Source organism: Triturus cristatus, chromosome 3_2 (genome assembly GCF_964204655.1).
Source record: "Triturus cristatus chromosome 3_2, aTriCri1.1, whole genome shotgun sequence".
NCBI classification, from domain to species: domain Eukaryota; kingdom Metazoa; phylum Chordata; class Amphibia; order Caudata; family Salamandridae; genus Triturus; species Triturus cristatus.
The window spans coordinates 688,065,001-688,086,017 of NC_140584.1; the positions used below are offsets into that span (position 1 = coordinate 688,065,001).

The following is a 21,017-nucleotide window of genomic DNA, read 5'->3' on the forward strand; positions in this document are numbered from 1 at the left end:
AAAGAGACTGAGCGAGTCAGTGAAGAGGAAAAACAGGTTTGACAGAAGAGTGATAGAGAGAGCAAGGCAGAGACGATTGGCAAGAGAAAGAGAGACGATGAACAATAGAGCGAGGAGGAAGTGAGCAAACAAACAGGAGACAGACGTGAGGGAATGGATAGAGAAAAAAACGCCGCCAAATAAGACTCGGACAGTAGTCCATATATGGCCTTCTTAAAATGAGAACTAGACACAACATTGTTCTCCCCAACCTCATTAACACAAGACATGGCCAGCTAAAATGTAACATTACTACACTGAAAGCTCACTCTGATATCATTCTAACAGACCTTAATCTGAGCTCCAAGGTGAATTATTAGAGGTCATCATTTTAAAAAATAAAAATGATTAACCAAGAAATCTTTATAACTCCCTATAAGAAGCTATAAGTCTTAGAAAAAAGATTACTTTTAACGCTGCATAGAGCTAGAATGAATGATAGATGAAATCACAAATTGTTCATTGATTGATTGTAACATAATCTAAACTAAAGGATTGTGTTTTCATATGGTACATGTTAGTACCGGAGTCAGAATAGGTCTGTACATGAAATGCAAACACTGGATGTAAAGTATACTTTGCACGGATGTTTTCAACTACACCCTCACAGAAATTGGTAGTTGATTATTTAAAGTTAAAGGGAGCTCTGAACCATGTCTTCCAAAAAATCATAATCATTATTTCCAACTTCCTGACATGGGCAACACGTGGTTCCAAGTGTTATTCAACCTATCCTCTGTGTTCTATGCTTTACTAAATTATTCCTAGTCTTTCATTAGGTTTCAAAGAAAAGATTTGAATCCTGCCTCCCAAATGGTACCAACAGATGAAATTGGGAATACCCCTTTGAAACCCACCTACTTGCCTTTCGGCACACCGCAAGTGTCATTATGGGTTCCAATCCTGTTCAGTCTATATGTTGAACCTCTAGGCGAATCCTGTTAACATCACAGTACATTTTTCACCAATTTGAAGATGAAATCCAGGTTTATCTAAGAATGAACTGTTAAAATTGCCTCCCAGCTGTAATCATATGCACATCTAGAACATAGATCTGGATGAGGAACATGAGGCTTAAACTCGAGATTTAGACTAGGGTGCTGCCAGTTCTCTCACCCAAAATAAAATTATTGTCAGCCAAATGACTGGCGCAAACAGATGAACACAATTGGTGCCCTGATCAGACTCTGAGAAACCCTACCATAGTTAGGCAAATTATCTGCTAGAAATGTGTTTCTTATTGGATTGAAAACTGTGCCCCGATGGAGTGGTTCTTAATTGTGCCTTCCATGATCCCGCACCCTTTTGCCTCCTCGCACTCAATGTGACTTGTAAGTAAAATGAATGTAGTAGAGAGTGGTGGAATGGGTTCTGATGTTACACTCTGCTCCCAGAACCTTCCTGCACAGGTGGCGAGTCTGACAACACTGGGACCAGTGAACTGCACCCTCCTTTAAAACTCTGCCCCCATCAGCAGTCCTTAAGACAACATTCCACAATTTAAAACTTAATCACAACGAACGTGCAGCAAACGCGCTCTCAGAGACCCCTAGTTAAACTATTTCCAACAATCTTCTATTAATTCTTGGACTTAACCTCACTCTTTTCACCGTAGCCCGAACAAAACAGAAACAGTGCTTTTCAACAACCGTCACATTTATTAGGTCTCGCCTGACCCAGTGCATGCGCTGGTCTGGCGAGACTTATTGAGAGGGCTCCAAAAAGTGCTACCAGGCCAGCCTAGAGCTACAGTGCATGTGTGCTGGCGCGCGCGCCCTGCTTTACCGCGATTACTTTCAATTACGGCCGCTTTGATGTTTGATTGTGATCGCGATCACTTTGACTTTCGCAGCCGCTTGGCATAGCCAATAGGTCTCGCTTTTGGGACTTTATAAGTATTTAGTTACGCAACTGTTGCATGGCTAAACACTTAGGTCCCAAAGGCGAGACCGATTGGCTATGCCAATGCTTGTTTTTCTTCATCCTTCATTCGTATTTTGCTTTAGTTACCCCCACCCTCAGCACCGAATCTTTGGTAAATCTTTTGATTCCACTCTGTGGCAGGTTTCACGGCAGCCTCTGGTTTCGGAGCCGGAGTTTCTGTAAAGCAGAGAGAGGTTTCAAGCAGCCACTCGGGCAGTGCAGCGACCATCAACGGCGCGGATGACGGCTTCCAATGACTGCAGCAATGGGCCTCACGGAAGCCGGGCGCGAGCTTGTGAATATCCGATCCAGGGATTAATGCAGCCGGACTTCTTTAATCTGAGGAAATGCTCTGCTTTCGTGCGGAGTCACTTATTATATATGCAGATGGAGGAGCCCGTCAGCGGAAGTCATGGTGACAGCAAATCGGCTGCTGGCGCGAGGCTAGCTGTCTCCCTCGTTCACTAGGAGCAGCAGATTAAAGAATGGCGAAAAGAAAACAAATTACACATTACAGGCATCAATTTAAAAGCATTCGCAGTTTAATAATGCCAGTGTTTGTGGCAGGGCCATACTGTGAGGCTAGAAACTGATTTAAAAAAATGCATTTTATTATGCCGAGGTTTATATATAACAAAAGATATTGTTAATTATGGTCAACACTGACAGCAGTACAACATGTTTGGTTAAGGTTTTATGTCAAAGCCCTTGGGTTACCTTCACTGCGTAATTACATCCATGGCCCCTCCATGTTATTCATGGTGGAACTATACTGCTGAAAAATGTGCTGTTGACAGATATATATATATATATATATATATATATATATATTTTACATTGAGCAACTAAGAAATGTTATACTATGGGCTATTTATATAGAGCGTTGGCAGCTCTAATGATATTTCAAAACGCTGATGATAAATATTGTCAGTGAGGCAACATGAGTGAGAGGCGTCATAGTTATTTTTTGTGATGTATGTCATGGGTTGGGGAAGGGGGAGGGGCGGTGAGGGAAGCAGATGGCAGGGTAAGGGGTATGATACAGGCTCATTATTTCCTGTACAGAATTGCCATCTAGACACATAACTCCCGCATACCTATGCCAACTCCTCCATCTATCTGTGCGTGTGCTGTCTGCTTTGTGACTTATCTATGCATTGGTGACTGCGTGTGCACGGCTAGCAGCCGCCCCAGGGCCTTGTTCGCGGAGCACTGCATTATAATCTCTGTCCTATTATGCATCCAGGCTGTCTTAACAAAGGGCAGGCATTATCAGCTGAGCACTTCACCCCCTTATCCTACAAATGAGCACAGCCTTGAAAAACAGAGGCACATTTTCAGAGTCCGGTGCTAGTAAACATATCTCAGATTTCATTTCTGCTTTCTCTTGATGTGATTTTAGCAATTTATTTTTGTGATGGGGCGTATTTTACTTTTTGTTTGGCCAACAAACGCATGCTATCGCTAGACATCAGTATTTTCACTTTTTGATAGTTGTAATGCCTACTGCATATGTTAGCAAAAAAATGTATAAAAATAATGTCAATGTGTGCTGTACTGTATCTTGTTTATTATTATTGCCGAATTCCAGAGTGCTTCACAGAGCCAAACTTCACCAACGTGTTGAATTACAGGAAGCTAATATCTTCAGGAAACCCACAATCCACAGTCCTTTGCACTGCCAGAACACACCTCTCGAGTGATAGTGACACTTTTAGTATGTAAAATCTTAGACTTCTTTTCTGGGTGGTTTCTGGGTGGGACTGAGAAAAAAGGGAGGATACCAAAATGAGTTCTCCCTGTGGAATTTCCCATAGGAATTTTAGACACAGCTACAGGCAAAACTGCTGTGCAGAATTACAACAAATTTGACAGAAAGATAGTTCCTTGCGCACAAAGTGTGCGTTTTGTGATTTAGTGTAAAGTCATTCAGCATATTTTGTGAATTTAAGGTTAGAATGCTGTAGATGCTATAGATATCTAGTGACGCGGTAGAACTGCAGCATACTGCAGCACCACAAGCTCAAAGCATGCAATCTGATTGGCTGGCCGCAACATGAAGAGAAAGTTGCTCTTGCCATTTTGTGACTTAGGGACTCAGCAGCTGCGAACTGTGCAGGTAAGAGCGGTGGGAAGATGGGGCCGAGTAGGGGGGGGGGGAGGGGATTCGACACATGACCACGAGGGGAAATCAAATAAATAAATAATTTTCCCTCAGTGTTGTCTGTCGAATTCCCCCCCACCCGGCCCACCACTCTTACCTGCACGGGCCGTAGCTGGGCCTCAGTCCCTGTGTTGTTGAACGTCGAAAACAAATAAAAATAAGGAATAAGGGTGCAGGGCAGGGGTTCCTTAACCCCCATGGCCCATGTGAGGGACCCAAGAGGGACACCCCTGGTGTCAAATAAAAATATTTTTTTCGTGGCGCCGCTACACTGTACTGCTATTGCAAAGCTCATCCTGGCCCGTGTCATTTTGCAGTAGTACCGTAGTGCCACAAAAAAAATAACAAAATGAGCTAGCCTTGGGTCCCTGCAAGATCATATGGGTTGGCCAGCCACGTTAAAAAAAATCAACAAAATAAAAAAATCGAGAAATTAATTGAAAAAGACAAAGGTTAAAGTGATGTGATAGTTAGATATAGGTATAATATCTTACTTTACACTAAGAAAAACCAGAGAAATTCACTGAAACAAACAAAAGCGAAATTATAATTAGGTGAAAATGTCAGTTAAAACATTACATTTTAAACAAAAAAAACCACTGAAAATCACAAGTTTTAGTAAACTAGAGTAACTGAAACTCGCCCCTCGTCATGAACTCCTTATTACCTCACATATTTATATATCTTATGACATGTTTTATGACATAATTGATAACATCAATGCGACATCTAAATGGACATCATTGATGATAACACTATGGATGGTGAGGGTAACTATAACTGGTGAAATTCAGCGTTTTTCAGTTTAAAATGTAACTTTTTAACTGATATTTTGACCTAAAAAAAAAAAAAATATATATATATATATATATATAAGTAATCAGGTTTTGTCCAAGAAGTCGAGGACGCGCACAACAGCAGGTAGCTAGGACAAAGGCTCTTTATTAACGCGTGCAGCTTGCCATTAAGTTCGGATTCGTTGCAATGCCTGACGCGTTTCGGGCCAACCTCGGCCCTTGTTCACAGGCTGTGGCAGGAAACAGAGAAGGCTTCAAAGTCACCAACAACCCAGCATAGATTTGAATTGGCGCCCCTCGTTGAGCTCTCGCAGGTGAGTTCGTTTTTGTAAACTGCATGCTGGGATGTGTAGTCCAGAAGCGTCCTCGATTTCCTGTAAATTAACAAAGAATTCATTTCAGGGAAAATTCTTCGTGCAATGCCCACCAGTGGGCTCCCAAACACAATAGACAAGCTCCTTCCCTGTTGTTGCTGCAGCGGGGCGATGAACAGTTCGGTGCCCCTGCAGCTCCATTCAAAATTGTGTGGCGGCAGCGTACCTCACGGCGGGACAGCCGTAAATATGTAATCAGGTTTTGTCCAAGAAGTCGAGGACGCGCACAACAGCAGGTAGCTAGGACAAAGGCTCTTTATTAACGCGTGCAGCTTGCCATTAAGTTCGGATTCGTTGCAATGCCTGACGCGTTTCAAGCCAACCTCGGCCCTTGTTCACAGGCTGAGGCAGGAAACAGAGAAGGCTTCAAAGTCACCAACAACCCAGCATAGATTTGAATTGGCGCCCCTCGTTGAGCTCTCGCAGGTGAGTTCGTTTTTGTAAACTGCATGCTGGGATGTGTAGTCCAGAAGCGTCCTCGATTTCCTGTAAATTAACAAAGAATTCATTTCAGGGAAAATTCTTCGTGCAATGCCCACCAGTGGGCTCCCAAACACAATAGACAAGCTCCTTCCCTGTTGTTGCTGCAGCGGGGCGATGAACAGTTCGGTGCCCCTGCAGCTCCATTCAAAATTGTGTGGCGGCAGCGTACCTCACGGCGGGACAGCCGTAAATATGTAATCAGGTTTTGTCCAAGAAGTCGAGGACGCGCACAACAGCAGGTAGCTAGGACAAAGGCTCTTTATTAACGCGTGCAGCTTGCCATTAAGTTCGGATTCGTTGCAATGCCTGACGCGTTTCGGGCCAACCTCGGCCCTTGTTCACAGGCTGTGGCAGGAAACAGAGAAGGCTTCAAAGTCACCAACAACCCAGCATAGATTTGAATTGGCGCCCCTCGTTGAGCTCTCGCAGGTGAGTTCGTTTTTGTAAACTGCATGCTGGGATGTGTTGATTTCTCTGATATTACCACAAACATTGCCTACGGTAAGCATGAATGCATGCAGTGTCCCAGGCTATACAAATAAACTTAGACAACGTGCCATTAGAAGTTCAGAACTTACCTCATTTACAAATGATGCTACTTTTTTAACTGTCTGATTCGCTAACGAGGGCCAAATTATTATTATTTTTTTATAATTGTATTTTATTGATTTTACAAGACATAAACAGAAATGTACAGCCTGACGGAGTCGGCCCTGCTCTGCTTCCCCACCATCATACTTCCCCTCAAGAACCCTCTTCGTGATGTAGAATATTTTGTGTTACATTCACAACAGTCTGTAAAATTCCCACCACCTCTTCATATCTTATTATGTTTCTTAGGGCACTCTTGGGCCGCATGTATAGTTTCTCCTTAGTTTGCACACCAGTTCACAGCACTTCACCACTCAGATATTGCCAGAGAGCTTGGCGATTTCCAGTTCTGTGCAATGTCTTGTTTGGCAATTATTGGTGCTATACCCATAAATGTGCATTTTCCCCTTGTGCCTCCCAGTTCTTCTAGTAAGCTGAACAAGGCAACCTTGGTTGATGAATCATTTGTCCTCTCTGGCACTGTCATGTTCCAGTATCTGGCAATGTCTGGACACTTTGTATGTGGATGGACCTGCACACCTGTTTAATAGATGTTTATGTTAAACTAAGATTTGTAATGAAATCAAATAAAGTATGCTGTGTCTGCGTGCTATCCCGCCTATCTCCTAAACGTCACATGATGTTAGACTTTAATTCTTCAGAACCTATACTTTCTACATGAGCACTTACTCGTATAGATTACGCTACGTCGCATGACTCTAATTATTTCTCAAATTTCAAGCTTTAGCGTAGGATGCTGTATAGTGACAGATGTTACGTTTAACCATAGGTTAATGCTTACAGCACAGCAATAAAGTTTTGTTGTAGCCAGGTTTCACCTTTTTTTTGTTGCTAGGTCCCCCTTCTTTTAAACGCACTGCATACGTGAATACGTTGAGACGCACGTTTTGAACGGCGAGGTTCTGGCGTTGTGGCGGGCGGTTACTTCCACTCGGAGGTGAGCGGTCCTTTATCGTTTGCTTATCGGGCGGTTTATTTATTTTTACAAATCCACATACTTTAGATACAGGACAAACTGTTGACGCGTGGTTTTCCTCTCTCTTGTAGGGATGAGATTAGTTTTCCAGATCTCGTTAAGCCTCAGCCCAGTGTTGAGACCATAAACCAAGGGGGTTACACGTGCGAATATTACGGCAATGTAAAGATATGTAGTAGAGACATACACAGAACACATTGGTCACTGGTATGGACCGGAAGTCCCGAGCGACTCCGGTCCCTTTATTTAAAGCCTTCTGGCCACGCCTGGCCAGTAGGTGATACAATGTTGGTATCGGGTTCCGGGTTGGGGTCTCTGCTCAAACAGCGCGTCCAAACACTAGACCGCTACATCCCATCCCAAATCAGTCTGAATAAACAAAAATAAAATTAACACACATAGTCAGTGATCATTAGATTGGGCTTTGGATGGGGCCTTAGATTGTACCGATGTTGTGGGTTGTCATCTCTTGGTTTTGCTGGTTCTTCCACGGGTGGCCTTTCCTCTGGTCTAAGATCCCTTTGACTCTCCTGACCCGCTCCGTTCACACTCGGGCTAATTGTCGCGCTAGGGCTTCCACCTAGCTGACCATGGCCTCTGCAGGGACTTCCTCGACCATCGATCCCTCTACTCTTGAGTCAGGCACCCTCTTAAACCACGAGATGTTGAGTGATGACTTCCCCATCTCTTTCGGCTGTTACTGCCGTGCCCTTCACAACCGTGACTAACCACAGTCCTGGTTCATAAGGCGTGCGGAATTTCCATCCGCTACGACGATTCCTTATTAGAACTACACAGCCTGTTGGCTATTCTCCTTGCCTGCGTGCTTGCGGGATCATAAGGTTCAGGCTCCCAGTTCTCTGCTACGGGAATGTTGTCCCTCCGTTGCCCAGCTAGCATCAGTGACCATGGAGACCTTTGAGTGGTGCAGTGTGGAGTGCTCCGGTATTCCCGCAGGAATCTTTGAAGCACGACTTCTGGGTTAGACTGTTCGGCCACAGATATCCGTAACACTTTGTTCATTGTCCGCATGAATCTTACGGCCTCTCCATTTGCTTGTGGCCACTGTGGCGTGATGCGGTGGTGTTTGACGCCTAATCGCGCCAGAAAATCCCTGAACTCGTGCCCTTGGAATGGGGGTCCATTGTCTGTCCTGACCACATGCGGTAGTCCAAAGAGTGCAAACGTCTTGTCCAGCATTGGGAGTAGGTGGTCGAACGCGGTTGACGGTAGTACTTCCACCACTGGATATTTTGTGTATCCATCTATCAGAACAGCTGTTACTCGCCCATCGGGGAAGCTCCCAAAGTCGAGACTGATCCACGACCAGGGTGATGGAGCCGGTTCCTCAGTGATCACTGGAGCTGGGGCTTCCGAACATCCAGTCAGCTGACAAGCTCGGCACCTGCGCACGAAGTCTTCTACCGTTTCTTCTAGATTTGGGAACCAGACCTTCTCTCGTAACCTGGCTTTCATTCGTCCGGTGCCTTGATGACCCTCATGGGCTAGGGCAGTTACTTGGTCCTGGAGGGTTAGGGGCATGACAATGCGCGAGCCTCTTAACACCACCCCGCTAGCTGCGGAACTCAGCTCTTCATGGACTCGCCACACCTTCCCAAGGCGAGCTCGGTCCGTCTCGGTCCATCCACTGATGCCCTGGAGGAACCCGGCCCATGAACCTTTTTGTAAAGCTTCCAGCACCTTCTTCAGGACCTTGTCGGACTGGGTGTGCGTTTCAATCTCTGACAGGGTTAGGGCCTTTGGGCACGCCCACTGGGTGACCATGCTGACAATTTCCTCCGTTAGTTGCTCTTGGTCGTGGGTTTCCTCAGGGGCACCGGCTGGGTGGCGGGACAAGAAGTCAGCTGGATTTTTGGCACCAGGCCTGTATACCAGATCAAATTGGTAATGCTGGAGTTGGATCGCCCACCTTTCGATCCGCGGCGGTGGGTGTGGTGCAGTTCCTCTGAAGAGCGGGACAAGTGGCTGGTGATCCGTTACCACGCGGAATGGATGTCCACTCAAATATAGGTGAAAATGGTTGCAGGCCCACTTGATGGCTAGTGCTTCCCGTTCAATTTGGGAGTATCTTGTCTCCGTTGCCGTCAGAAATTTACTGGCGAATGCTAGAGGGAACCATGTTCCTGGATTTACTTCCTGGGACAGCAGCGTCCCAAGGCCTACGGGGCTGTCGTCCACTATTAGTTCAGTTGGTCGCTTGGTGTCGAAATATGCCATGGTCGGCTTTTCCAGTAGCGTGGATTTTACCTTGCTGAAGGCTTCTTGTTCTTCCGGGCCCCACTTCCACACACTGTCCTTCTTCGTTAAGTTTCGTAATGGCTCAGCAACCGTTGCGAGGTTGGGTATGAATCTCCCACAGTATGTTGCCATACCTAGAAAACTTCGAACTTCTGACGCCATTGTGGGGGCTGGAGCCAGTCGAATCGCCTGCGACTTCCGGGGGTCCACTTTAACGCCTTCTTGGCTGAACACGTATCCATAGAATTCGATGGTCTTTTTGAAGAACTGGCACTTTTCTTTGTGTAAAGTCACCCCGTGTTCCGTGTGGCGATGGAGCATGGCTCTGAGCCGCCGGTGATGGTCGTCCAAAGTCGCTGAGTGAATTAGGATGTCATCACTGACATTTATTACCCCTTGAAGCCCTGAGAGGACCTCCCGGACTGCGTTTTGGAAAATTTCGGCAGCCGAGGTTATTCCGAAATTTAGACTTTTGTATCTTCTGAGCCCCAGGTGTGTCGAGAAAGTAGTTATGTACCTGCTTTCCTCAGCCAACCTCAACTGGTGGTATCCTGCGTTGAGGTCTAGTTTAGAGAACCACCGGGACCCATTGAGATCTGCAAGGATGTAATCTATGGTTGGTGTCAAATGCCTCTCCCGTCGTATTGCCTGGTTAGGCATGCGCATGTCTATGCAAAGCCTGATTTGTCCAGGCTATTTCGGCTTCTCCGCGATTACCATTGGCGACACCCAGGGGGGTGGGTCCGGTAACTTTCTCTAGCACCCCTTGTTGTTCACGTTTGATCAACTCTTGCTCCACCAACGGCCGGAGGTGGAATGGGATGCGTCTGTGCCGTAGGGCCACGGGTTTCACTGACGTGTCGATGTGCAGTCGCACTGGAGGTCGTTTCATGCTCCCTAGCCCTTTGAACAACTGTGGAAACAGTTCCAAGATGTCTTCTGTCTGGAGTATTCTTACCGCATTAGCGAACGTTACCAGGCTTAGGTCTTCCGCGGTGTGACTCCCCACGAGGATATCTGCTTCTCTGTCAACCACGTGGAACGTAGTTGTTACTTCATGACTTTCAGACTTCACTTGAACTGTCATTTACCCTTTTCGCGGCAAGGGCGTCTGACTTCCATACGTTAAAATTTTTTCCTTGGACGGTGTGAGTTGTGGTCTTGGGTTTAGTCTCTTATAATGCTGGCTCCCCATCACGTTGACCGAGGCTCCGGTGTCAATTAGGGCCGTGACGGGGGACCCTGCGATCTCGATTGCACACGTCGGTTGAGGACGTCGCCTCCATTTTAAGTCACTTGCGAACGATATGAGGAGGCATTCTCCTCGTAGTCAGTGGACGGGTCTTCGAGGTACCCTCTGTGCTGCGGGGACACCTTCAGCGTTCGTGCTGTGTCAGGTTCTTCAAGCGAGAGGTGTCTCACTGCTTTGGTCGGTGGTCATCGTCCGGCGCTCCCTCTGCCCCGCATGCCTCCTCGGCATACACTGGAGAAGTGGTTCGGAATCCCGCACTTCGAGCATGTCTTCCCTCGAGCCGGGCACTCATTCGGGGCGTGCTCTTCTTTGCCGCAGTATCCGCACTGCGACTGACGCGGCTTCCTGGTGGGCCACCGCCCTCTACTGCCACGCCCTGGGGTGTACGCTGCATCCACCCGTTCTGTCTTGATGGCCACTGTTGAACTTGCTGTGGGCAGGAGCGCCGCTTCCATCGCTGTGGACCGGACCTCGGACAGGTCATATGACCGTGCTAGGACAAGCATGTCTTCTAGCGAGATCCTCGGTTGGCGGAGGATGAGCATCCTCAATGTTTTGTTTCGGCACCCTTCGATGAGCAGCACACGCACTACCTTGGCTGGATCATCCTCCGTGCATGTGCTGGCTAAATCTGTCAAGCGTGCGTGAAATGCATCCATTGACTCTCCTTCTCTTTGACAGGCCTGCCGCAATTTGAAACGTTCGTAATCGGGGTTTAGTTGCGGGTCAAAATGGGCATTGAGTGCCTTCACTGCTGCGTCGTAATCTGTGGGGGCTCCCGTGTTCGGTAGGTGCTTGTATATCTCATCCCCTGCGAAATGTAGCAGCAACAACCTCTTGACGGCGCCATCCGTTTCTCTGGTGGCAGTGAAATAATTGTCTAGCTGGCCAACCCACATGTTCCATCTTGGGGATGCTGTGGCGGGATCAATTAGTTCGCTGAACGGGGGTAGTGTGCTCACTTGAGAATGCACCGGTGTTGCTGGAGCTGCCGCCTGCAGTGGTGCCGCTGCCGCCCCTGCCTGGTCTGTCATGGCTGTCCCTATTCCTCCCTGTGGTTCTGTTTTTACGTATGTCCTTTTCTGTTCTGCTTAGCTCTCTTTGCCCCCTTTTTTTTTCCTTTTCCCTCTTCTCTTTTAGTTGTTGTTGTGATATGTCCACAGCTCCCTGGTCTACTTTTGGTAATATGCGGTGTGGCTCTTGCTTGTCGCACACTTGGTTCTCCCCTTGTGTGTTGTGGTTGATATCCCTGTGTTCCTTTTGCCAATGCTTAGTGGCGTGACAGTGCCTCCTTTACATGAATGTGTGAGGGCCTTCTGGTGAATTTCCCTTTGCCAAGGCTTGTTGGCAGTCTGTGGTGCTGGCGCTTCCTTAGCCGATGCAGCCGTTCACCGCTGGGGGTCTGTTTCTGTATTCTCTCTTGTCCCCGCTCTGTTGCCGGCTGAAACGCGCTTCTCCCCCGAGGCAGGCGAAGGCCTCAATCGCGCATGCGCGCTCCTCCACGAGAAGCGCCGGCCTCAGCGCGCTTCCAGACACAGCGCGGGCCTTGGGGAAGCGCAAGCTGGAGTGTCGCTGACTGGAGCGATGTGGTGGTGCAGGGGCGATGGCAGCGCTCACCTGACGTGGCTCGCGACCCTTCGCACGACGATCTGCCGGCAGTGCGGACCCCACGCGGCAGGAATCACCAGGCAGCTGGAGCAGGACTTTCGGGCAGCAGATGAGGATCCGCAGCAGCAGTAGAGGTGAGGGGTCTCGAACGCCCACGCCCTCGTCGCCAGTGTTGAGACCATAAACCAAGGGGGTTACACGTGCGAATATTACGGCAATGTAAAGATATGTAGTAGAGACATACACAGAACACGTTGGTCACTGGTATGGACCGGAAGTCCCGAGCGACTCCGGTCCCTTTATTTAAAGCCTTCTGGCCACGCCTGGCCAGAAGGTGATACAATGTTGGTATCGGGTTCCGGGTTGGGGTCTCTGCTCAAACTGCGCGGCCAAACACTAGACCGCTACACCCAGCATAGATATGCACTTGTTGATATGCACAATACCCAAATGCTTCGGGATTTTCACGTTTTTATATCTCTTTTTTTTTTTCAATAGTGGTGTCATCGCTGTTAAGGCACACTTCGGCAAGGGTAAGACATTGGCTTTTACACACTGGGTGACGCACGCGCTCATTCTTGGCACTACTTTCAATCACAATTTAGAATCTTTAGTCTTTCGAGCAGCATTACGGTTAGTTGTTTTCACGAACAGACCTTCATCCTCCGTTTCATGCACATGGATTCTTGGGAGCAATTTCTTTCATAGTTATGTGCAAATCCTATTCCTTTGCTAATATGTAAAGTTACTCTCTGAAATCTCATTATATTCCCATTTTGTTGTAGTTCCACACGGAAGATAAACGATAATACTACCTTCTAAATCACCACATCGTTGACATGAAGTACCCCTGAAGAAGGGTTTTAACCCGAAATGCATTGGGACTTATTTTGGAGCTTTTGGATATACTTGAATCTTGTGTTTGTAAAACATAGTACTATGTAACAAAAACATTTTTTGCATCTGTTATTTTCAGATCAAATATGTAGATTCATATTGTTATTCACATTGTATTACTGAAATTACGAGCAATATAAGCTTTCGTACTTCACTGGTGTTATGGTGTCTTTAAATCAACAAAAAATGTATAAAATGAAATGAAACTTGAAACCTTAGGGACTAAGGCTGTGCATCGCGCAGGTTTGGGTTACCCCAAGCCTTGACATTTATTAATGTCTGGACATTGCCATATCATGTCACAGCACTGTCACCCCTAAGGGTATCATCGGCAAAAGTCCAGGTCTTGTGTTTTTTTCTGAAGTCCGCCTAGGAGGGTGCTGTTCGGAGGTGGAGGGGCAGGTCGTTCCAGTTCTTGGAGGCAATGAAAGAGAATGAGCGGGCCCCACCTTGGCTGCGAAGGATGCGGGTGTGTGGGCGAGGATGGTGGAGCGCAGATTGAAGTTCAGTCGATGGTTGATATATGATGGTCCTTGATCATGGAGAGCTCTGTATGCGTGCATGAGGACTTTCAACTGGCATATCTTCTGTATGGGGAGCCAGTGGCGGTTCTGGAGGTGAGGGGTGATGTAAGTTCATTTGGGAAGGTCCAGGATGAGTTGGGCTGCTGTTTTCTAGAAGTCTTTTTAGGAGCTGGTTGGAGATGGGTGAAAAAGTCAGCATCTGGATATGCACATTTGAAACATCGTGACTCAGGAAGTTTATCTGCATACTAGAGATGGCACAGTGTGAGTTAAGACACGAGTAGGTGGCGCAGTTGAATTAGCCTTAGCGTGGAGGAAATGGCAATTCCACCAAGGGTCATACTGCCTCCCTCTATTCTGTGTCCTCGAAGTCCAACCCAACCCTTCCACTTTGCCTTGAGGCTTTCAAACTGCTCCTGGGTGTTACAGATTAGTGAGCGATAGATCTGCAATACTCGTTCCTTTCCCAAGTGGCCCATTAGCAACTGGGCCTCAAGTGGAATGCATTTCAGCAGGTTAGAAGGTTCTGAGTGATGCCTTGCTAATGCATGTCTGAGCTGTAGGTACTTGTGGAACGGGGTGGATGCTAGACTAAAATGTAGCTGCAACTCCTGTAACAACTTCATATGAGACCCGTCCCAGACTTTCCCCCAGGATGGTGATCCCTATTTTGTCCCATTTCCTAAAACCCTCAAGCCAAGTGGTATGGCTCAGCCAGAGAGGGGTCTGTTGCGCCAGCCCCCCCTTCTTCCCCCCCCTGCCTGGTCAAGTACATCTTTTGCAAGGTGCAACAGCTTAAAAACACCTGCCTAGTGATCTCAGGTGTAGGGGCTGGAAGAGGGCTCCCATAGAGAGGACTTGTCACCTTGCCAAGGACCAGACCTGCCAACTCCACTCTGTAGGCTGGCTCATCCCCAACCCCTGGCAGCCAGTCATTGGCTGCCAAGAGATGTGTGGCCCAGTGATCTGCCTTTATATCTGCCATCCCCATTCCTCCATTGTAAACTGATTGCTGACTTTTGTCGAGTGCCATACGCGAAGGCCGCCCTCCCCCAAAAAGGAGCGAACCAGAGACCTAACAGAAGCAAACCAGGAGGGAGGGATCGTGAGTGGGAAATGTTGGAGGAGGGCCACGTATATTTGGTGTGCGAGCCTATTTTTTGTTCCAGTCCGACCCTGTATTGCGCGTATAAATTTGCAATTAAAAAAACACAGTGGTTTGAAGTTCACCTCGAACTGTATCACGACATGCATTTTAGGATAAATACACGTGCCTCGGTTTGAATCGATGCCCTGGTAGCCTGGGCGGTTTGTATTGTTTTAGTGATGCCAGTGTGTTCCATATCCTTACTCAACAAATAACAGAACAGCTGGAGACGGGAGCAGAAACATTTCACAGATGATGCGGCTCCATCGGATCTCATATCTGCCTCCCACCGCTGGAAGGATGGCATTGGCAGACAGACCCTTGGAAACAGATGGGCCAATTTTTATGAAACTCTTGCAGGGTAACGAGTGTGCAGCATACGGGGCCGCAAAGCAATTACTTACAAACGACCAGATGAAAGTCTTGTGATTTTGTGAAACCATCGGTTTATAGGAAGAAAACCTCCCCGCTGTAACCCTCGGGATTCGCTGCCACAAATACCCTCCCAAAATGCTCATTAAAAACCGGAAATCTTCCGAAGGAGATTATTTTACAAACCAACCTAATTTTATGGACTGACCTCAAAAGTTTTTCTTTTTGGGGGGACGGCATTGAATAACAAGAAGACAGAAATGTTCTTCACTGTTCCGTGCACAACAGTACTTTCAGCCTCAGTATAAACTCAAGTGAAAGAGTAAATGCCTAAACCTTACAAAATGAAAGCTTGCAAAAGAGGCACAAAAACGAATCATCCAGCACTGGCATTCGCTGTTATTTGAGTAGGAAAATGGAGAATAATTATTAATGAAAAGGGAAAAGGTAAAGCTGCTAACTATAATACTAAGAGAAAATACGCTATGTAGCATTATAAATGTAGGAGCCACCAGTCATGGTCAAGGAGAGGGGCTGTCCTTAGCTGGGGGAAGTCCAGGAGCCACAGAGGCTTTACTCTTCTGCGGTTGGCCCAGGATCTTGGCAGCTTCTCTAGAGAGCTGGGACTCTGGAGGAAAGAGTCTTCACATCTGCCAGTGTCTTAGTAGGAAACCCTTTAGTAGGGCAGTCTGGTGGTGCAGCAAGTGGTCTGTTTGTGTGTTAGTCGTGCGCCCAGAAGCAGCCAGTGCTGAGCCATGTGAAAATCTGGAGTACCCTCTGCCCTTTCTTAAACCCCCACGCTGGTACGGGGCTTGGGAAGTGTGGCAGAGAATGGGTAGAGGCAAGCTATCCCATGACCCCCGGCACCATATACTTAGGAGATAAGCTCTAATGGATGCCCTACCCAATAAGGGCATCTACGACCACCCAGTATGGCCTCCCGGGTGGCAACTATGAAAATGAAAAACCTTACTTTTATTTAATTCCGTTTTTTTGTTTTCTTTGAAAGTTTACGACATGCAACTCCACACTTGATAGCATCAGGATGTCCCAGTGAACATTTGTCCTGCTTCCCATCTTGAAGTCGTACACCAGGCACTCACTCACTCAATCATATTGTCACGTAAATAATTAATATTTCCCTTACCTCCGGCAAAGTTGTTTTCAATTTTGAAAAGGCCACCATAAAAATCATTCTAAAAAACCCACAGCTCAGACCAGAAGACGTGAGAAACTTTAGATTCATACCTTTATTTCATTACAAGGCAAACTCCTAGAAAGAAGGTTATGGCCCAGTTCCAATCCATCATGGAAAAGAGTAACATGCAGGACCCTACACGGCCAGGACTCAGTACTGAAGCTGCCATCACTTTAGATAGTCATGATTTAAGAAAGACAGTTGATAAAGGAGGTCCAGGAGTAGGAATACTCCTGGACTCCTTCACAGTAATCGATTCCATTCACCACAAGATTCTCCTTCAATGGTTTGAACCCTTACATATCAAAAGTAGGGCCTTCCAATGGTTACAATCTTTCACCTCAAACAGGACACATCAAGTCCAACTTCGAACTCTCTCTTCTTCTCCTAGCCCCTACTTCTTAGCCTCTAAATTCAACTACTAGCCAATATGCTCAGTCAATTCAATGTAACCACCTACTTATACGCTGATAATACCCAAATCATCATTAACTTAAACAATGGACCTATTAATCCTATCTCGGGCCTTCACCCCACCATTAAGTGTGATTTGCACCTGGATGAGCCACAACTGTATGAAATGAAATCCAGCTAAAAGCAAGATCCTTCCAGTATTCAATAAAACATAACCACTGGAATGCCTCTATATGGCCTCTTTCTTTAGGCAATTGCCTCCACCCACTATCCTCGTTTTGAAATTTTGGACTGATTATAGACTCTGAGTTTAACCTAGAAAAACAAATTGTGAATGTCAGTAAAACTTGTGCACACCAAATTCGGGCCCTCAGATGAATCACTCCTATCCTTCAGCCACAGGATTGGAGTAGCCAACACCTTAATTCAGTCATGCCTTCACTGTGGCAACTCACCCTATCTTTTTCCACCTAAACAAACAGACTACATCTGCAAACACAATTCCAAGCTACTCTTATTAGAAGAGTTTTTAATATCAGGAAATTCGATTCTGTAGCCAACCACCTACACCAACTCCACAGGTTCTCTGTAGAGAAACGCATTTGCTTTAAGTCCTGTTGGACCTGGCCCACTCTGCAGGATCACACCCAAACGTTTTGCTTACTTCTCCCCTTGCTGAATTTGTTTTTGTTGGCTTGAGGTTCACTTTACCTCTGCTAACCAGTGCTAAGGTGTTTGTGCTCTCTCTTTAAAACATGGAAGAATTGGCTCATCCCCAAATGGCATATTTAATTTACTTAAAAGTCCCTAGTTATGTGCACTACATGTGCCCAGAGCCTGTAAATTAAATGTTACTATTGGGTCTGCAACACTGATTGTGTCACCCACTTAAGTAGCCCTTTAAACATGTCTTAGCGCTGCCATTACAGAGCTTCTGTGTGCAGTTTAAACTGGTGTTTCGACCTGGTAAAATAAACCTTTTGTCAAGCCCATGACTTCCTTTCTAATAAATATATGTCACCCCTAACGTAGACCCTGGATAGCCGAGAGGGAAGGGTGCAATATATTTCAAAAGTAGGACATGTACATTTAAGTTTCATGTGTCCTGGTAGTGAAAAACTACTAGATTTGTTTTTCACTATAGCAAGGCCTATCTCTCCCATAAAATAAAATTTGAGCAAGCTTATTATATTTTATAAGTGTAATTGCCAAATGGAAAGATATTGCCCTTTCAAGTTTGGTATCTCTGGAATCACAATTCAAAATCATAACATATGTTGAAGTCGGATTTTAAATTGCAATTCTGAAAATGCTACTTTTAGAAAGTAGCCATTTTATTGCCTTAGCCATTTGATGCCTTCAGCCTGCCTGGGTCACACGGCTGGGTGTAGCTGGCAGCTGGGCTTTGTGTATTCCCCCTAGAGAGCCCCAGACAATAGGAACTTAGGTGTGACTAGATGGTCCATCACTGGCAGGGTGGAATCGAGGAGCTGGGCCAAGCCTCACGTGCACTTGATTAGGATGTGTCCGGTATCCACACAAAGGGCCTAACAAACCTGCATTGTTACTTCAGTCAGCTTGGAGCCAGAGCAGGGAAGATATGGAGTTCCATGCATCTCAAAGACACTTTCTACAAGCTTCTCTCACCTTGCAGAACCAGGGCACCGGTATATAAAACAAGAATCCCCTACACAAACTCTTCAGTATACTTCAGGACCTGTGGATAATCTACTAGGAAGAAGTGCTGTGAAAAAGATTGTCACTCTGCTGGACTGCCACTGTGAAGGAGGTGCTGCCCTGCTGTGCTGACCGGCTCCCATCTTACCTAGGGAGGAAGAACCGGACATTCAACCCACCTTGCGCCCAGGATCCCATAGGTATTCAAACGGCTAGTCTGCTGGCCTCCTGATCGGAGTCTCATGGACATAACAGGCTCCCCTACCACTCCTGGACCGGTCAACAGCACATTCCTGACCCCCAAGTGGTGCACCTGAAGTCCTGGACCGTTGGTGTGGCTCAGTGGGCTCTTAAATCAAGCTTTTGGGCTCTTCATGACCACAAGCAGGTCAGTTCGGAATGGAACAGCGTCACTCGCACCAAAAACAAGTGCCAGCTCCCACCAGCCTGTCTGTGTGCACAGCAAGCATCGATCCCCACGTAGGACCGCCAATGCAAGGCTCTAGCCCACCTGCTGGACCGCTTGACCTGCTCCTCGCACCACGTTGACCACCGCCAGCGATGCTCTCATTGCTCCCTGCGGCCCTCTCCAATGTGAACAGGACTCTTGGCAAAACACTTGAGATGGTAAACCTTAAGCAGGACTAATCTGGAACTGTAGCCAAGCTGCGCTCCATCGCGGTTGGCCTGAACTTTTGAGTTTGACCCATTCTAGCGCAATCAGACAGCCGCGGTTGGCACGTTATGCTTTTAGGAGCTATATTGCAGTTTATTCTTTATAAATTTATAACTCCGGTTTTACTGATTGGATTTTTGTTATATTGGTCTTGTTTTATTTATTAAATTGAGCTTTATTTTTCTAACCTAAATACTTTACACTTTGCCTATAAGTTAAGGCTGACTGGTCTGTGCCAAGCTACCAGGGGGTTGAGCACAGGTTAATTTGTGGTTTGCTAATGCCTTACCTGGACTAGGATTGTGGTTGCTGCCTGATCAAGGCTCACACCCCAGTCAGCCAGTAACCCCGTTTCTAACAATCCTTCTTTCATGATGTATACAATCTTCTATAAAACATGCAAAAGTTAATTGACGGAATTCTTGAAATAAATCGAAACTCTTGCAATCTCTCAAGGTAGAATTCAATCCTATTGTTATTTTGCCCACTATTCCATCTCAGTTTAAATCTAGCCATATCCAAATCAGCCTTGAAACTGCTCAAATAAGAATAGTCTACCCTGAGCTGCATGCCAAGTCCTCCCAGAACCGGAATGCAAGCAGTCCAAGACTGGCTTCACCCTGATTGGGGCTGGTCACTCGGGTGCAGCTTGGTTCCAGTGGCACAGTAAGTAAGGGACCAGCATCTAGGCATATCCTTGACCATTTAGGGTGCTACAGCAATCACGCAAAAGGTGATGAAGGCATGCTTTCCATTAGTCTAACCACTAGCAAGGCTTGAGGTAGCATTCAACCAATCACTCCAATTATGCCACCTCAGTTTGGGCCCAGCCTTATGCACAGCAGCCCAAACTGCAAGGCCAGGTCCTCCCAGAACCAAACTGCAAGCAACCCAGGAACATTTAGAACATTACATTAAACACAAATCCACCCATCACCTTTTATGATGTTGGGCTGGGTTATCTAGCCGTCTTCCAAACCCATATTGTAGTCAGTGGGCCTATAAAAGTATAATTACAGACATTACCCAATCTGGCAAGGAATTTGGTCGATAGTGATGTCGCTAATTTAATGCTGATTTTGATTTAAAATGTTTTTCAAGGGGCCTTGACCTTTAGTAACTATTGCTCCTTCTAGATTTTGTTCCTGTTACAATGAATAGAATGCAGTAAAACTGGATTTTACAAAAATGCAGGGTTTTCAATGCACTGAAATGTCAATGTCAAATGTTTTTGTAGACCGCGCATATCGCCAAAGGTCTCAGGGCGCTTTGCAACCAAAGACAAAAGGAATGTACAGTGACTAAAATGCTCAGACCTAGAATTAGTTGGCAAAGAGCCAGGTCTTCAGTTTTCTGCGGAAAAGTACGTGGTCAGTTATAAACGTTAGCTCCAAAGGAAGTTTATTCCAAAGTAAAGGGGCTAGATATGAGAAGGATCGGCCTCCGTTACGTACCGTCCGGATACGTGGCTGAGCAAGAAAAAATCTAGAGCTGGACCGCAAGGAGCGTCCGGGAACATACCATTGAAGTTTTTTTGCCAAATACAATGGACCTGCTCCATGCATTATCTTGTGGGTAAGACTTAGAATTTTAAAACGCCCTCTTTGGCGAACCGAGAGCCAATG

General features: G+C 46.4%; 1 protein-coding gene across 1 annotated transcript in view; it reads right to left on the reverse strand.

Annotated features, from left to right (window-relative positions):
* Positions 1–21,017, reverse strand: part of C3_2H3orf70 (chromosome 3_2 C3orf70 homolog) — a 143,804-nt gene that overhangs the window by 70,528 nt on the left and 52,259 nt on the right. The window lies entirely within an intron of this gene.